The sequence below is a fragment of the Balaenoptera physalus genome (assembly GCF_965194825.1).
Source record: "Balaenoptera physalus genome assembly, chromosome: 3".
Taxonomy (NCBI): Eukaryota; Metazoa; Chordata; class Mammalia; order Artiodactyla; family Balaenopteridae; genus Balaenoptera; species Balaenoptera physalus.
In genome coordinates, this window is record NC_138890.1 from 151473327 (window position 1) to 151499757 (window position 26431).

At 37.5% G+C, this 26431-nt stretch overlaps 1 protein-coding gene across 2 annotated transcripts in view; it reads right to left on the reverse strand.

The window, feature by feature from the left end:
* The window catches only part of CDH6 (cadherin 6), a 130953-nt gene that overhangs the window by 34376 nt on the left and 70146 nt on the right, over positions 1-26431 (reverse strand). The window lies entirely within an intron of this gene.

Consider the following 26431-nt stretch of genomic DNA (forward strand, 5'->3'; position numbering starts at 1 on the left):
AAAACGTTGAAACCCTGATTACACAGAAAGAGTCACTGGGGAAAGTTTTAACTCTCCATCGTCAAATTCTAATGACTGAAGAGAGCTCTTAAAAAGCTATTTCATTAACTCATGAGTAATGAAACCAATGTCACTGCCCATTGGATCTGACTGTAGGGCAGCCATGGTCAGCAGCCTGGCACAGTGTAGGGGGCACCACACCAGGAGTCTCAAGTGTGGGCCTTGCTCATTCTTTCTCTCTCAATAGGACAGTCAATTAACTTCCAAGCCCTGGGATCCTTATCAGAAAATGAGGATAATTGAGCTACAGGACAAGGCTGTAGTGAAGCACTAAGAGACTATATACAAATACTATATACAAATACTATGAGACTATATACAAATACTATTTTAATTCCTACATAAACATGCGAAAAAAGCATGTGCTTTGTAAATTATAAAGTGTCTTCCAAATTTAAGATATTGTTGCTATTATTAGCTCTTAGTTCACAATAAACAGGTTTTTGCTTTTGACTTTGAGAACTTTGTTCTGAGGACTTTGAAAACCCAATTTTACAAACACATGGTATCTCTAAGGTAACATCTGTTATCAAAAGCCAGTATTCTTCTATCAGGTGGCCATTGCTATCTTTCCACATGATTTATTATATTCTGTATTCCACTAGATTATAGACTCCCCTCAGCTGGTGCTTTCATCACTTTCAATATGTAGTTGTTGCACAATTAGTAGGTGAATACCACATTGGGTCACAAGATTTATTCAGGTAAAAGTACTCAGAAACTTATTTTTAGCTGTCAGGAGAGACTATTTCGATGACTTATATAACAAACACCAAGACAATATAAAAGGGCAGTGGAGATGCTAACTAAGAGTGTGAACACGGATTGCTCTGCAGATCCCAATTCTGATTTATCACTATTTAAAAACTAGTGGGAAAATGCATCTCTTCACTCAGGCATTGTATAATAATAAAACAATTTAACCTCATCCCCCTCCCAGTGCAGTGTCTGCATCTGATGGAGCGCACAGAATAGAAACCTCTAGAAGCCTTTGTGTGCTCTTTCCCCCCTCTGCTCCCCTTCCACTGAACTCCCCTGAGGCCAGTTCTTTTTTCTCTTCTTGGGGAAAAGAGGAAACATAAGACATCAGTGCAAGTGAAAGCGGTGGTGACAAGCAGACATTAGGGGTTTATTGAGCTCTTAGATTTTAATTGGATTTTTTTCTTTTGTGATGTCATTCATCATGGCCACTGTAAAAGGCAGAAGTTAAACAACAACAAATAAAAGGTTGTAGGCTGCCCGAGGCATGTTTTTACTAATTTCAGTTTAATGTGGCTGTTCCATTAAGTTTAATCATCTGGTTCACTTTTAACGATTCACCATCAAGTAAAAATTATCCACTTCCCTCGGAAAGTCACATTTCATCTGGGGCTCGTAGGACTTTTTACTACTGTACCTGGAGCATTTTGTTGCAGAAGGAGCTCTTGGTCTTTGCTTGTTTTTCTGTTGACTTTTATCATTATTTTTTAAGTGTAGCATCTTGACAAATAAATACAGGGATCTGGGGTTGTAGATATGGCCCCATTGCAAGCATCACCAAAGCAGTGCCAGTATCTTTGTACCTGCTACGTATGCCACCTCCCAACTTGATTTTGTCTCTAATTCAAAGGTATAACACTAACTGTACAGACTTTTAGTGGTTTATGGAGCTAGTTAATGCTGCCCCATTTCCCCCATTCCCTATGTGTCACTGAGTCACTTGTCTTAAGTCAGTAACCAAACTGAATCTTCTAAGCATATGCATCGTTGAGACAAGAAAGCATAGTTTAAACAGAACGTTACCTACATGGCACATCTGGAAGTACCTACAACAGCCTGAAAGGGGCTTAGGGAAGGAATTATGTGATTTTTTTGCTGAAATAAAAAAATGGATTATGACTAATATGCTCATAGAGTGTAATGTGGCCCTTTAAGAAATGTAATGATTGCTAATCTGAGATGTTATAAGAATCAGAGAACAGCTGTGGTGAAAAGATGTTGTCTGATTGGGATTGAAGTGTAGAAACTGGAGTTACAGCAGAGAGAACACCTTTGTGCTAAATAGATTGAATATTATTTTAAACTGGGAAAATAAATTTACAATCAACTTAGGACAAATTGAAGCTTAACTGAATTCAATAGGTATATGTATATATGAGTGTGTATATACATACATCTCTCTACATAATGCATGTATACATAATGCTAATAAATATGCTTAATGTTGTAAAAATCGTGAAGAGCTTGTTAGGTAGAGTTTATGTCAGGAAGAAATTTCTTGAAGTACATGGCAGGGATTAGGAGTAGATTCTGTTTCAGAGATCATAGGGGTAGGTAAATAAAAATATCTTTTAATAAAATTTTATATTACATATTTTAATATGCTGTATTTAGATGTTAATGATTATTATGAGTTAAATAATTTATATCTAATTTATATTTAATTTATTTTTTTTTACAAGTTAAAATGCTGATGGCAGCATATTTTTGTGGCAGGTTGTTGGAACTAGACATGCAAATTCTCAGGCCCCATCTACCTCCAGAATCAGAAACTCAAAGGGTGTTGCCCAGCAATCTGTGTTTTAAGAAGCCCTCCAGGTGATTCTGATGAGAGCTCAAGTTTGAGAATCACTGCCTTAACTAGTACAGTCATAATGCATGCATGGTCTTGGGCAAGGGAAAGAAATGGGTATGTAGTAGTCGGGTAACCTTGGGGAACTTAGTTTCTCCAAGTCTTATTTCCCTCATCTACATAAGAATAATACCGATACTTAGTTTACAGGTAGGTTGCTCTGAAAATTAATAAAACAATGTATGTAAAATGCTTAACGGAAGGCCTAACTCAGAGATATGCATCAATAAATTATTCTTACATCACAAACAGGAAGTATTCAGAAGGTGGATTTTGAAGGTGGAAACATTTGGGTCTGAATTCTGACTTTCCTATTAATCAACTAAATTAAGTTATCATAGTTTTCATAGGTCATCTTTAAGACAAAACTCAATTAACTTTGCCAGATATTCCTCTTCTACTTGTCCATTAAATGTGGATATTCCTTAGGCCTATGTCTTAGGTCCTTGTCTTTCCTCATTTCACATACTCTCTCCAAATGAGATTATCTATTTTCATGGATTAAACTATTATCTCTGTGCCATTAATGTCCAAATCTCTATATAACCTCAGGACAGACATTTTCACGAGATACAGAGTCAAGGATACAGTGATTCCCAGGCAAGTCTCTTGGACAACTCACACTCAGTACTTCCCAGTTGACCTCATTACCTTCTCTCCCAAACCATTCTTCCTCTTGTATGTCCCATCTCTGTAAGGACCACCAGAGAGCCACCCTAGAACCTTCCTTCTGCCTCCATCTCCAAATTCATTAGGCCCCTAACTCCTGCCAATCCTACCTCTTACCTATATCTTGACTCACTGCCTACTTGTTTCCATTCCCAGTGGTGCCACCCTGGTCCAATTCACCACCATTTCTCTTTGACCTATTGCAATGAGGCTCTCTGAACACACACTCAGTCTTGCTTCCTTTCCATCTATTTTCCTTTCTGTGACTAGATGAACTTAAAAAACACCATCAACAACTTTCAAGATACCACTCTTTTCTAACTGAATCCTTCAGTGTTTTCTCTTTACTCTTGGGATAAGGCCCCCAGCCCCACTCAGCATGGCCTCCAAAGTCCACCACAGTCTCTGCCCCTCTCTTTAGCTTCATCAGCCATCATTCTCTCCTTGACACTCTTTGTTCTAGTATACTGTACATATTGCAGTTTGTGAAGATACATTAGACTCTTTCATATCTAGGCCTCCTTGCATGTGGTCCTCTTGGTGTAAAGTCCTTTTGAACACCTTCACCTGGTTAATCCAATTCATACATCAGGTCTTTGTAATCTTGATTTCCTCAGGGAAGTTCTCCCTGAGCTGCTAGTCTAAGTTATAGCCTCCTGTTCTACACTCCCAATTTCTTCCCCAGTTAGCCATCAGCACATTCTCAATTTTTTCTTTTTTTGAGAATTTCACAGCTGTTTTCATGTTTCAGTCAGCAAACAGCTAGATCGCAAATTTCATGATAAAAAAAGCATCAAGCCTGTCTGGTTCACTTCCGCATTCTCAGCACGCAACATATTGGCACATTATGGATATTCGATAATTAATGATTGCAAAGAAAGAATGCATGAATGTTATAAAGATAAAATTGGATAAAATATCAATAATCAATGAAGGTTTCTGGAACATAGAAGGTAATCAATAAATCTTAGTGTCCTCCACCCCCTTTCTCACTTGATTTTAGGATAATTCTATGTATCAAGAATACATGTTCCTGAAGTTGCCAGATAATTTAGCAATTACGACCAAACAAACACTAAGCACATTGTCTAATCTGAGCAGTCAGAGAGGAATTCAAGTTATCACCTCAGATATAAAAAATTTTCTTTAATAACCAATTAAACCTCAATAATAAAGCCAACCTGTATTGGATTTGTTGAAAAGAGCAGATGTTATAAGTACCTTGACCATTATAAGTGCTGGGACAGAAGTCATCTGTTAAGGGTGAAGAAGTTTCAAGAATGAAGCTGATGGAAAATGAATGGAAAATTCTCCATTTCACAGAAACATTGTTCTATTAAAATATAGTTTAACTGTCAACCAAGACCATTTAAAAACACTTATTGGCCTGAAGAGCTGCATAAGGCAATGAATAAAAAACACCTAATACCTGCCTTCTATACCTTTGCAAATTAGGCTTGGAAATACTTACCCATACATAAAAGAAAGCAAATAAAAGCAGAAATTAGACACTTTGGTATTCTTATTAAGTATTAGTTAGGAATAACAAGGTAAAGGAAACGCTAGAGAACAATACAGAGGGAACCTGTGAGTTGGAAAAGGTGGAGTCAGGGGACATGTTAGCTCTTTGGTGGTTTAGGAAGACTTCTTGGAAAAGGTTGGATCACCGAGGGGAGAAAAATGGCTTGGCACCAGCATGAGCACGTGGCATGGTTTCAAGGCTCTGTGTGGGAGAAAATCAGAGGAGGCCTTGAGTATGTGCCTGGAGTAATAAAAGCAATAAAGTCAGCTAAAATAGAAGCGTCCTTCCCTTGAGGTGCAGGGTCACATATTTTCTCACACTGCATTCAGATGTGCAGGGGAAGATGCAGCTTCCTTATTCTTTCTTTCTTTTTTAAAATAGCTTATCCCTCAAGCTCTAATCCCATTGAGTATTAGGAACTCGATATTAGGTTGAATATTCAGTCAATATTCAGTAGTTTAGTGCAGTCCAATAAAATCTGCCTGATTCAATAATACAGTCTCTTTAGATAACTATTTTAATTAAATCCCAGTCTTTCTGGTTTTTGCTTTTTCTCTTTGCCCTTGATTCATTCCAAGATGACATCTGGGTGTATGAAGAGGAGAGACCCACATGGCACAAATCAGAGGGACATTCGGGGCTTTTGGAGCTAAGGGCAGTCCTGTACTGCCTCTGGTCCGCTGGTCTCTAGACAACAGCTCTCATCCATTACTTTCCTCAGGGGCATCTATGGTTTTGGCAAGTGGAATCATGATCTCAGCTCTCCAGGGTCCAAGGTGACTAGCCCCACCCTGCCTGCCTCCTTGGTATCACATACCCCCTGATGTCTGAGTATCACTCCTCCATTGCCCTTGGCAAATGTGGACTTAGCCACAGGGTTGCTTTGTCCTTGGTAGGTACCATCAAAGAGATCATCCACCCTTTTCTTGCCCTGGAGAAGCCCAGGAGCTAAAAGGAGCTTCTCCTCCACCACATGATTGCCTCAAAGGGAAACGGGTAAAAACCCACTCTGTTTTCACCTTTATCCAGAAACTTGCCACTGCTTCCCACTGCCCCCTTTTCCAGAGTTCATATACACTGTCTCAGGGAAGTAGAAATGACTTTAGATACACACAGGGCTGTGTGTTTTTGTGTTTAATAGCTAGGAATGTGAAATCCCTCCCTCAGTTTCAGGAATACTCCACCACTTAAGTTTTGGTGGGAGGAAGAGCCAATTCCCACCATAAAAACTGAGAAGATAACTGGGGGGTAAGAATGACCAATAGCCCAGAGCCTGGCACCAATAACTTTTGGTAACTACATTTATAAATGGGATTCGTAAGTTTTATTCGAATTGGCCAGGCTCATCTCTTGATATGTTAAATGGGCTCTAAAAGAATCAGGACAATCTCTTTTCCTCTGACAAAACCTAGGATCAGGCTACCTCTATCTCCCATGTTCTTTTTCGATTATACTGTGTTGCCTCTTATCATGACCAGAAAACATTATATCCTTCTATATAATATAAATAATTTGATTGATTTTTATTTATTTTATTTTTTATTTTTTATTTTTTAACATCTTTATTGGAGTATAATTGCTTTACAATGGTGTGTTAGTTTCTGCTTTGATTGATTTTTAGAACAGTGTAAATATTTTATCTTTAAAGCTTTCTCTTATATGATCAATCATTTGGCAATGGGTCTGTCTGGAATTTGGGAAAATAATAATAGCAGACATTTATGAAGCCCATCCTATGGGCCAGGAAATTTGCTGCTGTTACACAGATTATATAATTTGTTACTCATTATGACCCTCTTCCTATCACCTCAACTGTTGAGGAAACTGAGGCAAGGTAAGAGTTTAGTAACTTCTCAGCATCATACAACCAATGGGAGAAGGATTTGAGTCCAGGCATTCTGACACCACAGTCTAGTCTGTTAACTGCAACATAAATATTTTCTCTGGAGATATTTACATTCAGTTCTATGACATTCACTAAAGGTTTATCCTGTACCAAACAATATTTTAAGTGCTGAGTTACAAAGATCTATCTAATTCAGGATTTTTTGACCTCTGCACTATTAACATTTTGGGCTGGGTAACTCTATTCTGTGTATTATAAGATGTTTAGCAGCATCCCCGGCCCCTACCCACTAGATACCTGTAGCACCTTTCAAGTTGTGACCACTAAAAATGTCTCCAGACGTTGCCAAATGTCCCCTGGGAGGCAAATTAGCCTCCTTTGAGAACCACTGGTTGAATCCTATATCTATCTATCTATCATCTATCTATCAATATCATCTACCTATCATCTATCTATCTATCATCTATGTATCTATCATCTATCTAATCTATCCTTCCATCTTTTTTTCCTCATTGCGTACCTTGTAACTTTAAAAATACGTTCATATAATACCGTAAAGTGTTCTGCATTTGCAGAGATTCCACATGACCCCACTCAATTCAATCTTTTATCTTTGTTAGATTTAATAAGCACTGAAACAGACCTTGTGTTATATGAAGGAGAATTTTTCACAAAACTGCTAAAAGCAAGAGAATTTTAAATGTAAACTCAGAAGAAATGTATTAATTCCCTTGACATTTATCCTTTACACTCAATACCTTGAATTTAATGTCAAAAGTACCAGAGTAACTATTAAACGAACAACTCTTTAGTGGTATAGTAGTTGTGGTAAGCAGAATAATGGCTCTCCCAAAGATATTCATGTCCTAATTCCCAGAACCAATGACTATGTTACCTTACATGGCAAAAAAGACTTTACAGGTGTGATTAAGATAAAGATTTTGAAGTAGTGAGACTGGCTTGGATTAACCAGATGAGCCCAATGTAATCACCAGGGTCCTTATAAGGGAAGGAAGTAGGGGAGAGCTGGAGTCAAAGAAGGAAATGTGACGATGGAGCAGAGGTCAGAGAGAGAGACTGAGAGAGAGAGAGATTTGAAGATGCTATGCTGTCGTCTTTGGTGGAAGCGACCATGAACCAGGGAAGGTAGTCAGCCTCTAGAAGCTCGAAAAGACAAGGAAACGGCTCCTCCCCTACAGCCTCCAGAAAGACACCTTGCGGCACCTTGATTTTAACCTAGCGAAACCCATTTCAGACTTTTGACCTCCAAAGCTATAAGATAATAAACTTGTACTATTTTAAGCCACTAAGTTTGTGGTAATTCATTACAGCAGCAATAGGAAACTAAGGTATTTTTTTTGTTTTTGTTCTTTCTTTGAGGGAGGAGGATCTTAGTTCCCTGACCAGGGATCAAACCCGGGGCCATGGCAGTGAAAGTGCCGAGTCCTAACCACTGGACCGCCAGGGAAGTCCCACTAATGTAGTTCTTTATCTTTGGAATTCAAGGTGAGCTGGAACTGCATGTGGTCCTTCAAGAATTTCAGTGAAGAAAGCAGAAAACTAACACTTGGTGAACACTTACTATGTGTTAGGTACTGCAGGAATGCTTTGTTTGTTAATCAATAATACTCATAATGACTCCAGGAAATAAGCTTTATTTTCTCCACTTTTTTCAGAGAAACTGAGGTTAGGGAGGTTAAGTAACTTATCCAAAGTTAAGAGCAGAGCCAGGGAGGTTACCAAGATCTGCCTGACTCCAAAGTCTGTTCATTCACATCAGAGAATACTACCAAAAAGCAGTCCCTACCATGATTATAAACGTTCCTGGATTCATTATATTATTATATTAGACCCCAGGCTAAATTATTTGTAAATTCTATTGGCACAAATGATACAAATTGTAATAGATGTTATTGTTCATTTGGGATTTATCAATTAAACAAATGCATTTTGGTTTATTCACTGCATGAAGTTATTTCCCCAAAAAGGCATTGTTTACTGCCTTTTGCTTGGCTCTGGAAGTCCAAGGTCTTTGGCAGACTGAGACATTAGTCTGAGCTCCTGCTTAGTCTAACATTTTCATTTTAAAAAAGCCAGTGGTAAATCAAGCTGAGAGCCAGATATCCAGTCAAAAATTGATTTAGTAAGGCATTGTAACTCACCAATTACAATCCTACTTTTTGCCTTATAATGTAATCTCTTCAGCAATTATCAAATCTAAGGACACACACACACACACACACACACACACACACACACACACACTCCCCCTGCCTCCTCTCTCTTTCTCTCTGACAAACACACTTTGGAAGAAAATATTAATGGATAAATGCAGACATCTGAGACATGATGATTCAAGCAGCAGAAATTTAAAAAAAATTATGCTCCTCACTAGTTAATGGACTTTTCCCCAAATGTGTTTTTCTTCAAAGGTAAAAAACATATTGGATATAATATTCTTCTGTAGATTCTTACTTAGAATCTAAAAAGTTAAAGCCATATCTTTATAAAACAAGTAGTTTGCTTTAGGGAGAGACTATTTCTTATTCAAATTCATAACTCTCAAGCATCCTGTACATGTCCAATAAATGATGATTAAACTGAATTCTGTAACCCACTCATACACTCAAGGAAATAATGGTGAGCAATTCTAGGAGAAATGATTATGAGTTCATTAATTAGTTTTCAGTTTTATTGCATGGGAACAGCTTATAAATTTTTAAATAATTTGAACAGCTTTGTTTTTTGTTTTTGTTTTTTCTTTAAGGGAATAACTGGGAAACAATCAGTGAAGAGAAATGTGTGCTGTCTGGATGGCCATGCTAGGGAAAGTGTTCTCGTGGTGATGTTAGTTCCCTAAATTCAAGTGCTCCAATTCCTAAGCCCTATGCTACTCTTCCATTGCCCACCATGCCTGAAATACTCTCTACTACTTGAACATGGTAATAATGTGGTATAAGGGAAGAATATTAGACTAAACCATGTCAAAAAGCATGGACTTCAGCTTCAACTTTGGCACTCTGCTGGCAATGGCACTGTGGTCTCTTAACCCCTCTGGGACTCTGTTTCCTTACACCCAAAAGGATTGAATTCTGCTCAACTGAAAGAGTGCTTAGACAGATCATGAGGAATGCTTGTACACATGAAAACACTTTATAAACTGTAGTACTTGATAAAATGTGGAAAAATATTATCACTGCTCCTATCTCATTGCTAATTTTCTGCAATAAAACTCTGCTAAAAAACAATCTAAGACACCTCTTCACCTGCCAGGGGATGATTTCCCTTGTGTTATGTTTTCTGTTCTGTCCCTCCCCATCCAGCACCCTCTCCTTCTTTGAAGTTACTCGATGGTTTGAATTGCAGTAAAGATTCTGACAGTCTCATTATCGTTTTAAAACTCAAGTAAGTGATGTCTAGACTGTTGAAAAGGAGATAAAACTGAATAAAGTACTGCCACTGAAGTCTACCCAAGTCACTTCATTTTCTTGATTTGATTTTAAAACAATATTTCCCTTTAAGAGGCAGGTAGATTGGTAATCACCAAGATCATAGCTTTCACACAAGGTAAACGATTCCCCCCTTTTGTTCTTTTTACAGAATACACACAGTTGGGAGGGTAGATAGAACACTCAAGATACAAATGGAAAATAAAGTAATTTCTTATACTCCACTCTACCTTACTGATTTCTTTTTAAAAAATTTTAAACACTTTTATTTGGCAATAATCTCAAACTTAGAGAAGATGCAAATATAAAAATTGCTTTACTTGATTTTTAAAGGGAAAGTTTGCTTCCTGGAGGGTATTTATCTTCATTGGAAAACCAAAAAAGAAACCCTAGGACATAGATTAAGTAAATGAGCCAGATTCTTATGCTTCACGATTTATGAAAAGAAAACAATAAAGCATGCTAAAGTTTTGCATAACTGTTTTAAAGCAGACCTTTCTTTGCATCTCCTCTTTCATGTTCACTTCTGAATTGTACTCATAATATAAACAGTAGAAAGAGTTAAGATGTGATTATTTTCCAGAAATGGTTATATTTCTTGTGAGAACTCAAAATATGTTGATTAGAAGAATATATAGTTGGTACAAAAAGAATTAGTCGTTATATAGAATTTTTCTCTCTCTGTGTTATCCCATTTTTCTGTACAGTTGATTTTTTTGTGAATCATTGCAATCAACATTCTCAGGTCTTAAATGATTTCTCTTTTACTGAACACTTGAATTATCTGCACAGTGTAGCTTAGGAATTTTAAGAAAAAAATTTGTTTTCTATTAATGAACTCTGGCTTTTTCTCATTTTGTTTCAAACTTTCTTCTACTGAGATCCTAAATAATGTCTGATTTTTCATTTGTAAAAGTCTTAAAGGAACCAGCTTTTATGATGTGATATTATTTGTTATATATTTTCATTTTTATCTTTCCTGTTAGTTTATGCACATACAACTGTGTTATCTTTAATTTCTCCGGTTTGCACTAAGGAAGCTTGAGTTTTCTGCTATTATATCATAAAATACCTATGTCATTTTGATGTGAAATTTCCAGAGGTAGTTTCCGTGGAAAGACTTTCATGATGATTTGGTGTATATGTTTACTATCTAATATATCCTTGAACTTTAAAGACTAGATTTTCAGTTGTCAACAACACAAAACACTATCGATGATATCCATATCAAATCATCCACATCAATAAATTGGGAGACAGCTTTTAGATAACACAGTAGTTTTTTATCTTTTGTGGTCACTGCAGCTTAATTGAAGTAATATTTGACTGTTTGCAATGTGCAAAATCTGTGCTAGATATCTTTAAGGATAAAAGTATGAGTGAGGTGTAGTCTAGGGTCCTGAAGAGTTTATAACGATATAAGTATTCAAAGTTTTAAATTCAATATCTAAAGTACTAATTTGAAAGACCAGACCTAGGACCCAATATAAAAGAGTACTCAATATATTAAAGGTCAAAGTTTAACCTTAAACAAGGAATTAATTATTTTGCTCTTAAAAAATGTAATTAAACAGTTAAATCAAAAGTAATTTTCCCACAATAATAAACTTTGGTGCAATAATATAAGGATCTCATGATATTAAATCCCACTTAACAACTTGACTATGATAATTCCAATTTAAAACATTATTATACCCTAAGTGCAATAGTCATTTTTGATTGTTAGATGCATTGAAGTTTTATTGAAAATATAACAAGACCTAACCAGACTCTTAACATTTCACAGTAGTTTAAATATTCAATAATATAAACTCCAAATTGTGGTGTTAAGTAATGATGTTTTAAAATGAAATGATAAATAGCCTTAATAGGAGGATCTACAAAAGTTACCAGGATCATCAAATTACATAAAGTATAGTGATCATTTTATTTTTAGTTTGGTTGGGATAATAAAGAAGACTTTGTACTGTTATATATACTTGGCCCTCTGAATTGCTGGTGATGAGTTGTGTTTGCAGCTGCCTTAGCTGCTTTGGCACCATCTTCTGGCCCATAATACTTGACTTCAGAGAATGAGACTGAACATCAGTGGAATCATCAACTGGGCACTTTTGGTTCATCCTTCTCTTCACCTTTCCTGTTTTCTGAAGATGCACTTGATAGTAGGATGCCTTCCCTCCTTATTCTGGTCTTCCCTTAGTACCTCACTAGTGAGTACCATATGCTGACCCCATTCTAAGCTCTTTCTCGTATTAACTTAATTAATCCTCACCTCAACAACTTTATTACTCCCCTCATTTAACAGCTGAAGAAGTGGAGAGCAGAGAGAGGTTAAATAACTTGCCCAATACTACCCAGGTAGTCACAGTGTAGCTGAGGCTCAAACATAAGCAGGCTGCCCATGCTATTAACTTTATAGTCTCTGGTGAATAACTGTTGAATGAATGAAAGCCATTTTCTCTCCAAACCTATTTGAAAATGCCATAGCTGAGATAAATTCTTCAACTGCCTTCTTAACTCCAATCTCTGTTCCCTCTAGTCAGCATTAAATCCCACATCCAGACTGATATTTCAGGCTTTTTGTTATGCTTTCATTACTGCCCTCAGGTCTTCTGAAACACACCAATTCACCTAAAACATTTATCCATGTATCTCACACATGTATACATTTTAATCTTTTAAAGTGCCTCCCTTTTCTTGTGCATATGTGTTCTCTGTGAATAGAAAACTGGAAGAAACTATAAATATTTTTCCTGTTAAACATTTTGGCATGCTGCTTTTCTTCTTATTCCAGGCTGCATAATTTCAAATTTGACTCCTCACATTGACCTTTGAGAATAGCTGTTGTTATTTTTACTTATTTATCAATAATGGCAATAAGAAAAAACCTCTAATTCTTTTATGGAGAATTCTGTACTTTCTTTCAATATCTTCTTCAATTCTAGATGGAAAGATAGGTATTCAAAGAATATTGATATATTTAGCATGCTCATGAGGATATGATATATACGATGTATGTATCAAAATATGATGACAATGTATATTACATTATCATCTTAACAACTGGCAACATAAAAACTTGTAGGAAGGTGAAGCTTGCTAAGAGCAGCCTACATCTATACAAAAAGATTTGAATCCTTGAGGTTCCAATGATACATTAACATCTAAACATAATCTCTAAATTTGATGAAGGTTGTTAAAGGCAGGACCCCTTCCAAAAACCCATTTATTTTTGGTAGAAAAGGGTAGAATATTAGAAAGACAGCTTTTAATTTTGACTAGAGGTAGGGCACTCTAAAAAGTTAAATTTATAATTCTTGTTACAATATATTCTTAGCTTCTCATATTTAAAATAATGTACTAATTCACATCAATGGAAATGAAGAAAATCAGTGGTTTAAGAATATTTTGACCGTTGACCGACAATATGTCAGGGATTTTTAACTGATTTTTGAAATGAGTCAATCAAAATGATAATTAGGGATTTTGATTTTAAAAGACATGTAAACTGGGATGTTGGCATTCTGTATATTTATATTCCCATTCTGCTAGGGTGGACCCATACATGACAAAAAATGAAGAACTCTGGTGCAAATCAAATATTTACATGGTTTCATAAACAAATTAAGGTGATGAGTAAAGAAATACTTAACAATGTCCATAGGCTAGATTCTGGCGGGTTTGTTATAACGAGCATGCAGAGTCTCTATAACCTCCTGACAGCCTTTAGCTCTGTTTGGCTTGTGGAGCACGGAGGCAAAATAACTCAGTGGGAATGGAAAGGATTTGAACCTTTAACTCTCTTTTGTTCAACTTGACTTTAACTCTCTTTTGTTCAACATTTTTTTCAGCAAATTGAATTATAAGCAGAGGATATAGGAGTCCACAGGCATAATAACATGGAAGTTGGAGGATTTGGGATTGGGTCCTTGTTTGGCTTTCTATACCTTACTCTGCTTGTGTGACCCAGGTAGCCAAACAGTGCCTTTGGGTTTATGACCAAGGTCAGACATTCTAACTCTTCTGCTCTCCATGTGAGTGACTGCAGAGAGGGAGGTTTAAGACTCTGAGAGAGAACTGCTGTTACACAGGACATTTTCTTAAGCATAAAATAGCAAATTGAAGCTTTTGTCATAAAGAAAGTGAAATCAGTTGGCCGACAGTGGAAACAAAATCAGCATTAGCACCAGTTATTGACAGTTGGGAAGTTACTTCCTTAAACATTTTTAAAAAGTACGTTCAAGGAGCAAGTGAAGGCACGTTCTCTTAAATACGCTAACCAGTTGAAATATGAAAATGTTAAATGTCTGAGCATTAAATTTAAATGATGAAGAAGAGAGATGTGCCCGAGGCACTTGTCCTGACACAGGGAGAAAAGATTATTGCAGGTGACTGAATCAGAACAGAAGTTTAGAGAAGGTTATCAAGGGAAATAAAAAGAAAAGTGACTTTTTCATCATGATGACCAGAAACACCACTAATTGAATATCTAATTTTAAAATGCTGACCTATAACTATTTTGAATAACACTGATGTGTTCTGGAAATTAAAACAAGAAAAATTAAAATGAATGCATGGAACAATAAGGCAACACATCTGTGTAGCTCTTTAAAAGTAGTCTCTAAAATTTTTTTCTGTTTCTCTCTACCCTTGGGTTTCACACAGCAGGTCCTCAGTAGGTATTTGTGGTATTGAGCTGAATGCAATCATTGAATGCCAAAGCATATTCTAGGACTGTTTCTTCATTTGTGCCTCAAAATGTCTCTGTGAAGTAGTGGATGCACAGGGTAGGGGATATAACTGAGTACTTGTGAGGTCAGACAGAGGTCGACTGCCAGGTTCTAGCAGTCTGAGATCTTGGGCTAAAGTACTGGCCCAATCTGAGCCTTAGCTTACTCCTCTGTAAAACAGGGATTACAGCGGAACCTCACTGGTGAGGATACATTACAATAGTACACCTGAAGCACTTAGCAGAGTGTCTGGAACAAAACAATACTCAGTAAGTGTTAGCTATGAAGATGCTTTAATCTGATGCTCCTGTTTAAGCAGCAGTGGTTAATTAGTCTCTGAATCACCTTAGGAGGTCTCTACTCCTAAGTTTATGCTCTTTAAAAAAAAAAAAAAAGGAATAAAAGAAAGCAATCTTTTAATGACAGCATCTTTTAAATGGTCTTTCAGATGAATAAAATATTGCTTCATGTTGACTGAATTTGGATTACGTAATTAGGAACAAATAATTGTTCATTCCTAATTTTAAAGGTGTATATGGCTGACAACTTTTATTTTTATGGGCTGTTAAAACATTACTGTCGAATTATCCTATGACTAGTGGCTCGTTGAATTGGGTAGACGTTAACAACTCAAGAGAAAGGCATATTAGGAGGACCTGTACATTAGAGCATCAAAGAGAACCCAAATTTTCATGATATTTTAAAAAGCACAGCATATCAATTTTTGGAAAAATTCCCCCAAGAAAACCATCACCAAGATGGCAGAGTAGAAGGACGTGCTCTCACTCCCTCTTGCGAGAATCACAACTAACTGCTGAACAGTCATCGACAGGAAGACACTGGAACTCACCAAAAAAGATACCCCACATCCAAAGACAAAGGAGAACCCACAATGAGATGGTAGGAGGGGCGCAATCACAATAAAATCAAATCCCATAACTGCTGGGTGGGTGACTCACAAACTGGAGAACACTTATACCACAGAAGTCCACCCACTGGAGTGAAGGTTCTGAGCCCCACGTCAGGCTTCCCAATCTGGGGGTCCGGCAACGGGAGGAGGAATTCCTAGAGAATCAGACTTTGAAGGCTAGCGGGATTTGATTGCAGGACTTCAACAGGACTGGGGGAAACAGAGACTCCACTCTTCGAGGGCACACACAAAGTAGAGTGCGCATCGGGACCCAAGGGAAGGAGCAGTGACCCCATAGGAGACTGAACCAGACATACCTGCTAGTGTTGGAGGGTCTCCTGCAGAGGCAGGGGGTGGCTGTGTCTCACTGTGAAGACAAGGACACTAGCAGCAGAAGTTCTGGGAAGTACTCCTTGGGGTGAGCCCTCCCAGAGTCGACCATTAGCACCGCCAAAGAGCCGGGTAGGCTCCAGTGTTGGGTTGCCTCAGGCCAAACAACCAACAGGGAGGGAATGCAGCCCCACCCATCAGCAGACAAGCGGATTAAAGTTTTACTGAGCTCTGCCCACCAGAGCAACAGCCAGCTCTACCCACCACCAGTCCCTCCCATCAGGAAACTTGCACAAGCCTCTTAGATAGCCTCATCCACCAGAGGGCAGACAGCAGAAGCAAGAAGCACTACAATCCTGCAGCCTGTGGAACAAAAACCACATTCACAGAAAGATAGACAAGATGAAAAGGCAGAGGGCTATGTACCAGATGAAGGAACAAGATAAAACCCCAGAAAAACAACTAAATGAAATGGAGATAGGCATAGGCAATCTTCCAGAAAAAGAATTCAGAATAATGATAGTGAAGATGATCCAGGACCTCAGAAAAAGAATGGAGGCAAAGATCGAGAAGATGCAAGAAATGTTTAACAAAGACCTAGAAGAATTAAAGAACAAACAAACAGAGATGACCAATACAATAACTGAAAAGAAAACTACACTAGAAGGAATCAATAGCAGAATAACTGAGGCAGAAGAACGGATAAGTGACCTGGAAGACGGAATGGTGGAATTCACTGCTGTGGAACAGAATAAAGAAAAAAGAATGAAAAGAAATGAAGACAGTCTAAGAGACCTCTGGGACAACATTAAATGCAACAACATTCGCGTTATAGGGGTCTCAGAAGGAAAAGAGAGAGAGAAAGGACCAGAGAAAATATTTGAAGAGATTACAGTCGAAAACTTCCCTAACATGGGAAAGGAAATAGCCACCCAAGTCCAGGAAGCGCAGAGAGTCCCATACAGGGTAAACCCAAGGAGAAACACGCCAAGACACATAGTAATCAAATTGGCAAAAATTAAAGAGAAAGAAAAATTATTGAAAGCAGCAAGGGAAAAATGACAAATAACATACAAGGGAACTCCCATAAGGTTAACAGCTGATTTCTCAGCAGAAACTCTACAAGCCAGAAGGGAGTGGCATGATATATTTAAAGTGATGTAAGGGAAGAACCTACAACCAAGATTACTCTACCCAACAAGGATCTCGTTCAGATTTGATGGAGAAATCAAAAGCTTTACAGACAAGCAAAAGCTGAGAGAATTCAGCACCACCAAACCAGCTCTACAACAAATGCTAAAGGAACTTCTCTAAGTGGGAAACACAAGAGAAGAAAAGGACCTACAAAAACAAACCCAAAACAAGTAAGAAAATGGTAATAGGAACATACATATTGATAATTACCTTAAACGTGAATGGATTAAATGCTCGAACCAAAAGACACAGGCTTGCTGAATGGATACAAAAACAAGACCCATATATATGCTGTCTACAAGAGACTCACTTCAGACCTAGAGACACATACAGACTGAAAGTGAGGGGATGGAAAAAGATATTCCATGCAAATGGAAATCAAAAGAAAGCTGGAGTAGCAATACTCATATCAGATAAAATAGACTTTAAAATAAAGAATGTTACAAGAGACAAGGAAGGACACTACATAATGATCAAGGGATCAATCCAAGAAGAAGATATGACAATTATAAATATATATGCACCCAACATAGGAGCACCTCAATACATAAGGCAAATGCTAACAGCTATAAAAGAGGAAATCGACAGTAACACAATAATAGTGGGGGACTTTAACACCTCACTTACACCAATGGACAGATCATCCAAAATGAAAATAAATAAGGAAACAGAAGCTTTAAATGACACAATAGACCAGATAGATTTAATTGATATTTATAGGACATTCCATCCAAAAACAGCAGATTACACGTTCTTCTCAAGTGTGCATGGAACATTCTCCAGGATAGATCACATCTTGGGTCACAAACCAAGCCTCAGTAAATTTAAGAAAACTGAAATCATATCAAGCATCTTTTCTGACCACAACACTATGAGATTAGAAATGAATTACAGGGAAAAAAAACGTAAAAAACACAAACACATGGAGGCTAAACAATACGTTACTAAATAACCAAGAGATCACTGAAGAAATCAAAGAGGAAATCAAAAAATACCTAGAGACAAATGACAATGAAAACACGACGACCCAAAGCCTATGGGATGCAGCAAAAGCAGTTCTAAGAGGGAAATTTATAGCTATACAAGCCTACCTCAAGAAACAAGAAAAATCTCAAATAAACAATCTAACGTTACACCTAAAGGAACTAGAGAAAGAAGAACAAACAAAACCCAAAGTTAGCAGAAGGAAAGAAATCATAAAGATCAGAGCAGAAATAAATGAAATAGAAACAAAGAAAATGATAGCAAAGATCAATAAAACTAAAATCTGGTTCTTTGAGAAGATAAACAAAATTGATAAACAATTAGGCAGACTCATCAAGAAAAAGAGGGAGAGGACTCAAATCAATAAAATGAGAAATGAAAAAGGAGAAGTTACAAAAGACACCGCAGAAATACAAAGCATCTTAAGAGAGTACTACAAGCAACTCTATGCCAATAAAATGGACAACCTGCAAGAAATGGACAAATTCTTGTAAAGGTATAACCTTCCAAGACTGAACCAGGAAGAAATAGAGAATATGAACAGAAAAATCACAAGTAATGAAATTGAAACTGTGATTAAAAATCTTGCAACAAACAAAAACCCAGGACCAGATGGCTTCACATGTGAATTCAATCAAATATTTACAGAAGAGCTAACACCCATCCTTCTCAAACTCTTCCAAAAAATTGCAGAGGAGGGAACACTCCCCAACTCATTCTATGAGGCCACCATCACCCTGATACCAAAACCAGACAAAGATACCACAAAAAAAGAAAATTACAGACCAATATCACTGATGAATATAGATGCAAAAATCCTCAATAAAATACTAGCAAACAAAATCCAACAACACATTAAAATGATCATACACTATGATCAAGTGGGATTTATCCCAGGAATGCAAGGATTCTTCAACCTACGTGAATCAATCAATGTGATACACCATATTAACAAATTGAAGAATAAAAACCATATGATCATCTCAATAGATGCAGAAAAAGCTTTGGACAAAATTCAACACCCATTTATGATAAAAACTCCCCAGAAAGTGGGCATAGAGGGAACCTACCTCAACATAATAAAGGCCATATACGACAAACCCACAGCAAACATCATTCTCAATGGTGAAAAACTGAAACCATTTCTTCTAAGATCAGGAACAAGACAAGGATGTCCACTCTCACCACTATTATTCACATAGTTTTGGAAGTCCTAGCCACGGCAGTCAGAGAAGAAAAGGAAATAAAAGGAATCCAAATTGGAAAAGAAGAAGTAAAACTGTCACTGTTTGCAGATGACATGATAACTATACATAGAGAATCCTAAAGATGCCACCAGAAAACTAGTAGAGCTAATCAATGAATTTGGTAAAGTTGCAGGATACAAAATCAATGTACAGAAATCTCTTGAATTCCTATACACTAATGATGAAAAATCTGAAAGAGAAATTAAGGAAACTCTCCCATTTACCATTGCAACAAAAATAATAGAATACCTAGGAATAAACCTACCTAGGGAGACAAAAGACCTGTATGCAGAAAACTATAAGACACTGATGAAAGAAATTAAAAATGATACCAACAGATGGAGAGATATACCATGTTCTTGGATTGGAAGAATGAATATTGTGAAAATGACTATACTACTCAAAGCAATCTACAAATTCAATGCAATCCCTATCAAACCACCAATGGCATTTTTTACAGAAGTAGAACAAAAAATCTTTACATTTGTATGGAGACACAAAAGACCCCGAATAGCCAAAGCAGTCTTGAGGGAAAAAAACGGAGCTGGAGGAATCAGACTCCCTGACTTCAGACTATACTACAAAGCTACGGTAATCAAGACAATATGGTACTGGCACAGAAACAGAAATATAGATCAATGGAACAAGATAGAAAGCCCAGAGATAAACCCACGCACCTATGGTCAACTAATCTATGACAAAGGAGGCAAGGATATACAATGGAGAAAAGACAGTCTCTTCAATAAGTGGTGCTGGGAAAACCAGGCAGCTACATGTAAAAGAATGAAATTAGAACACTCCCTAACACCATACACAAAAATAAACTCAAAATGGATTAGAGACCTAAATGTAAAACCGGACACTATAAAACTCTTAGAGGAAAACATAGGAAGAACACTCTTTGACATAAATCACAGCAAGATCTTTTTTGATCCACTTCCTAGAGTAATGGAAATAAAAAAATGGGACCTAGTGAAACTTAAAAGCTTTTGCAAAGCAAAGGAAACCATAAACAAAATGAAAAGACAACTCTCAGAATGGGAGAAAATATTTGCAAATGAATCAATGGACAAAGGATTAATCTCCAAAATATATAAATAGCTCATGCAATTCAATATTAAAAAAACAAACAACCCAATCCAAAAATGGGCAGAAGACCTAAATAGACATTTCTCCAAAGGAGACATACAGATGGCCAAGAAGCACGTGAAAAGCTGCTCAACATCTCTACTTATTAGAGAAATGCAAATCAAAACTACAATGAGGTATCACCTCACACCAGTTAGAATGGGCATCATCAGAATATCTACAAACAACAAATGCTGGAGAGGGTGTGAAGAAAACGGAACCCTCTTGCACTGTTGGTGGGAATGTAACTTGATACAGCCACTATGGAGAACAGTATGGAGGTTCCTTAAAAAACTAAAAATAGAATTACCATATGACCGAGCAATCCCACTACTGGGCATATACCCAGAGAAAACCATAATTCAAAAAGACACATGCACTCCAATGTTCATTGCAGCACTATTTACAATAGCCAGGTCATGGAAGCAGCCTAAATGTCCATCGAGAGACAAATGGATAAAGAAATTGTGGTACATATGTACAGTGGAATATTACTCAGCCATAAAAAGGAATGAAATTGGGTCATTTGTAGAGACGTGGATGGATCTAGAGACTGTCATATGGAGTGAAGTAAGTCAGAAAGAGAAAAACAAATATCGTATATTAACACATATATGTGGAACCTAGAAAAATGGTAGAGATGAACCGGTTTGCAGGGCAGAAGTTGAGTCACAAATGTAGAGAACAAATGTATGGACACCAAGGGGGGAAAGCGGCAGGGGGTGGGGGTGGGGATGGGATGAATTGGGAGATTGGGATTGACATGTATACACTAACATGTATAAAATGGATGACTAATAAGAACCTCCTGTATAAAAAAATAAATAAAATAAAATTCAAAATTTCAAGAAAAAAAAGAGAAAAGACGAAATAGGAAGATTTTGAGCAAGACTAATGAAGAAACCAAGAGGGCAGGCATAGATAAATCATATTAGGAATAAAAAAAAAATTTCAGATTGAAAAAAAGAAGAAACCATCACCAACTTCCAAAAAGCTAACATCAGAAAATATCTATGAAATATATGGTTTATCAAATTTCATAAAAACAGATGTCTTGATATGCTGCTAAAAATAGAAGCATCTCAAATGCCTCTAATGGAGACTAGTTTTACCTATACATGGTGTGGAAGGAGAGGATTAAGAACATTGTGAGGGATAAAATGGAGGAGACAAGGAAATTAAGTGTTGCTGTGGGCTCTTTAATGATAATATGTGAATCTTTTGCCTAAAATTGTGCATAGTTTTGAGATTTTAAATATATTCATTCTTATATTAATGAATAACCATGCCTTCAAAACCTAATCTATATCTACCTATGTTTTTTTCTTATTGAATTTAATCTTAGACTATATACCAGCTATTGTCAAGGAATTGCTATATTATGTAAAGCTGGAAGAAGGGGCATGGGGTTTTCTGAAAATGTGGAATTACAATGCTTCCCTCTTATTTTTCTATTCAGCTTACATAAAGCCAAAGATAATCTAAGTGATTCTGCATAAAATCAAATACTCTTTCCTTTAGCCCTTGACAAGAAAATATGTACCTCTTTCTGTTCTCTGTGCCAGCATCAGTGACACTTTCACTATCCTGATTGTTCTATCTTGAAATCTCTGACGTTTTGAACCTCCTGCATTCTCTCCTTTGGCTTCTGCATCCAGTTAATTGGGAAGTCCTGGTAATTCTCCCTCTGCCAGATGGGCTAACACCTGCTTTTCCCTTAAGATGTGGTCCCAACACCATCACTGTCTCTAGGAAGCTCTGGTGAACGCCCGAGCCCAGGGGGCCCCTCTCCTTTATATTTTCACAATACTTTGGGGATGCCCATTTTATCACTGAGCTTGCCACATCTAATTATAATTATTGCCAATAATATTCTCCTAGGGCAATGGTTCTCAAGTTTCGCCACATATTTGAATTGTAAATAATTAAAAACCAACTAAATCAGAATCTCTGGGGAAGTGAGACCCAGGCCAACGTACATATTGTTAAAAGCAGCACTTCTCAAATTTTAATATGCATAAAATTCACCTAAAATTCTGCTTTTGTTGAAAAGCAGATTCTGATTCAATAGATCTCAGGTGGGGCCTAAGAGTCTAAAGTTCTAACAAGCTCCCAGACACAGATGCCACTTATGCTAAATCAGCATAAAAGTTCCCCCAAATGGTTATGTATTTTAGAACATCGGTCCCCAACCTTTTTGGCACCAGGGACCGGTTTCGCGGAAGACGATTTCTCCATGGCAGTGGGGCGGCGGCGGGGGCGGTAGATGGTTCAGGCGGTAACGCTAGCGATGGGGAGCGGCAGGTGAAACTTCGCTCGCTCGCTCTCTCGCCCGCGCGCCCGCCTGCCGCTCACCTCCTGCTGTGCGGCCCGGTTCCTAACAGGCCGCACGGCCCAGGGGTTGGGACCCCTGTTTTAGAAAATAGCATCTTCCTTATCTGTATCTGTATCCACATCTATATCTTAAGCTCACAAACCTTTACCCAATATAAGACCACTTCTTTCTACTCTGATACCTCTACCTGCCACCACCTTTTCAGGTGTGTAGAGGTGTTGAGAATTGTCTCATAAATCAGAGTTTGGGTTGTCAATATTTCAGCTGTAACTGGCCTTCCTCACTTCTATTTACAAGTGCATCCCTCCCCAGCTGTGCCATGTCCATGTTTCTGTGTTTATCTTACTGGACACAGAGAAATGCTGAGGAGCATTAAGATAGCATGAGAAGGAAGGTTTTGCTACCTTTGCTTGTGCTTCAATTTTTAAATTATTATTAATTAATTAATTAATTAATTTTTGGCTATTAACCTATTTTTGGGTCTTCGTTGCTGCATGTGGGCTTTCTCTAGTTGCAGCGAGCGGGGGCTACTCTTCCTTGCAGTGCTCGGGCTTCTCATTGCGGTGGCTTCTCTTGTTGCGGAGCACGGGCTCTAGGCACACCAGCTGCTGTAGTTGTGGCAGGTGGGCTCAGTAGTTGTGGCTTGCGGGCTCTAGAGCGCAGGCTCAGTAGTTGTGGCGCACGGGCTTAGTTTCTCCACGGCATGTGGGATCTTCCTGGACCAGGGCTCGAACCCATGTCCCCTGCATTGGCAGGCGGATTCTTAACCACTGTGCCGCCAGGGAAGTCCCTGTGCTTCAATTTTAAAGCATGATCTTGTATATTCACTTCATTGTCACTCCAGTCGCCAGACTCCATCTTCTGCTGCTTCTTGGATGCTTATGTGACTTTCTTTTTCTCCTTCTACACCAGGTAGCCTCTTGCTCCCACACCCATTCTCACATTTTCCTCCATTGTCAAGTCACTGTCATCCCTATTGACTTACCTCCAAATAACTGGAACCAAGGAACACACATATAAACAGCTGCTTATAATGTAAAAACTTCTTTCTTCTACTTTAAGTGTATTTGCTCAACCACATTACTTTTCCTTAGTTAATACTTCTATCTGTTACATGTACAGATCAACCTTTTCAGTTTTAGGTCTCAAGAATAGGCTCTAAGTAGCTATTATTTAGTAGGGCTAATGGCAAAATTTAAGGTTCTATTAGCCTTTGTACACCTTTATATACCAATCTAACCACATTCCTGTGGTTCCCAGAGTGTGCACCAAGGCGCCCTGGGGTGCAGCAGGGAACTCACTGCAGCACCAGGAAATATTTTAAAAATTTGAGGGAAATACAGCAACACGAGCTATCAGACATCTTGTGAATTACTAGCTCAGAGTGGATCACAGTTTCAACAGCAGGTGATGCTACATTCCTTTCGATGATGTCATATATTAATGAAGATGGGTTTCCCACAGTGCCCGTGTTAAAAAGCAAGTACCGTGTGAAAATCAATGTGGAAAAGGAAACCAGGGGTCGGTGTCCAATCTGAGAAGTTGTGCAGTGTCCAATACGTGCCCACATTCCATTAGGAAGTAACTGGTTATTTAAGAGTGAAATAAAAATATTATTTTTTCTATTAATTGTTTTTTTTGGTTACTTATTTGTTAGAACATAAATACGTATTAAGTTGTTTGGGCCTAATTATTTCTTTTGGCCTAAGGGCATTGTGAAAAAATTATTGAGATGTTACAGGCATTGCGAACCAAGAAAGTTTTGGAACCTCTGCTGTAGTCTAATTTTTTTTTTTCCCCCAAATTTCTTGACCTTGTGGATTTGGATAATCTCGTCAGGTACCTGTTTACTCCAAATCTTTTAAAAGTGGACCAACCTGTTGCCACATGAGAAAGAAACCTTTTTTATTCTTTTTAAATCTTTATTTTTTGTCTATGTTTAATTGTGGTAAAAAACAAATTGTAGTCTAATCCCTTTGTCTGTTGATAAAACATATAGTCGAAAGACAGATTCAGGAAAATGCCTTATCAGTAGTTCAGGAACACCTCTTACATAATCTGATGTAGCAATGCTGGCACCTACGATAACTTCAATTATTGCCCTTGACTTTTTTTTCCAGTGTATATTTTTTATGGGTTATAACTTCAAGGAGTTGGGGCAGGGGCAGATAATGATGAGGAAGGGAAACTTATCTTGCTGCCAATAAAATATCCAAATCCAACGAATCAAACTGAAGCTGTGATTGTGAAGGGGTTTTCCCACAATCCTCTACATTTGCCAGCCACTGAGAGATCCGTTAATTATATCATTTTACTTTTTCAATGATATAAAAGTCAGTAATCCACTTCCACGCATTACAGACAGATTTAATAGAGTGTATACAATGAGTTTTCATCAATAACTTCTTTCTGCACCTACTACGTGCCAGCCACTAGTTCTTGTCTCACTTTACACTGCAACTCCATGCCGTAGGTAGGCATTGCTCCATGCATTTTCTAGATGAAGAAACTAAAGTCTGGAAAGGTTAATAACCTGCCGTGGGCCAGACAACTGGCAATTGGCAGCACAGCGACGCAGCCTCAGATCTGCTTGAGTCCACAGCTCGCAATTTTTCCCCATGGCAATATTACCTCTCACAATTATAATCATAAAACTGATTCTTCTGAGGTTTTATCCATTGCTGCTTCTAGTATTTTGAAATATCTGGCCTTTCTTTAAAAATACATGTATTTTTATGTAAAATGGCATCACAATTTGAGAAGAAAAAGAAAAGAAAGGGGGGATCAATTATTTAAATACAGCACTTTAAAAAACGTAATCTTCTATAACAATAATGTTATTTGTATTGCAGAAAGTGCCTTAAAGATGATAAGATTATTGTTATTTTTTACAATAATTTTTTAGCCTTGTTAGTGTAGTGCTATTCAAATTTCACAGAGGAAATGGAGTGAAGTACAAGTAAGTGCATTGTATTCAGCAGTCACACAGTGTGTGAATTTCATAGCGAATACAAGGTTAGACCCTTGGGGATCCGTGTTGATGTTCACCCCTTCACTGAACACTTCCTCTCCTACTTTATTCCACATTAATAATTCACTTCACTGGAACGATGCCTGGTTACCTCAGCCCAAGCCATGGATGGCTTTCCTTCATTTATTGTGGTAAATGCTAAAAGAGAATATTGGCACAGGATTATTCAGGGATATTTGATAACAGAGTGAAGTGTGAACATGCAGTCCCTGGAATCTGTAAAATTTATGCTTTTTGAGTGATATCCAAATATAGATGTTCTAAAATTGTAGCTGTAATCATAAAGACATTTTTATCATCTCTATTATGTTTGTTCCCAGTTTGTTTATGTAAAGGATGTATGACAATTATTTTTCTTATCAATATCATGTTCTGAAACAGAGAA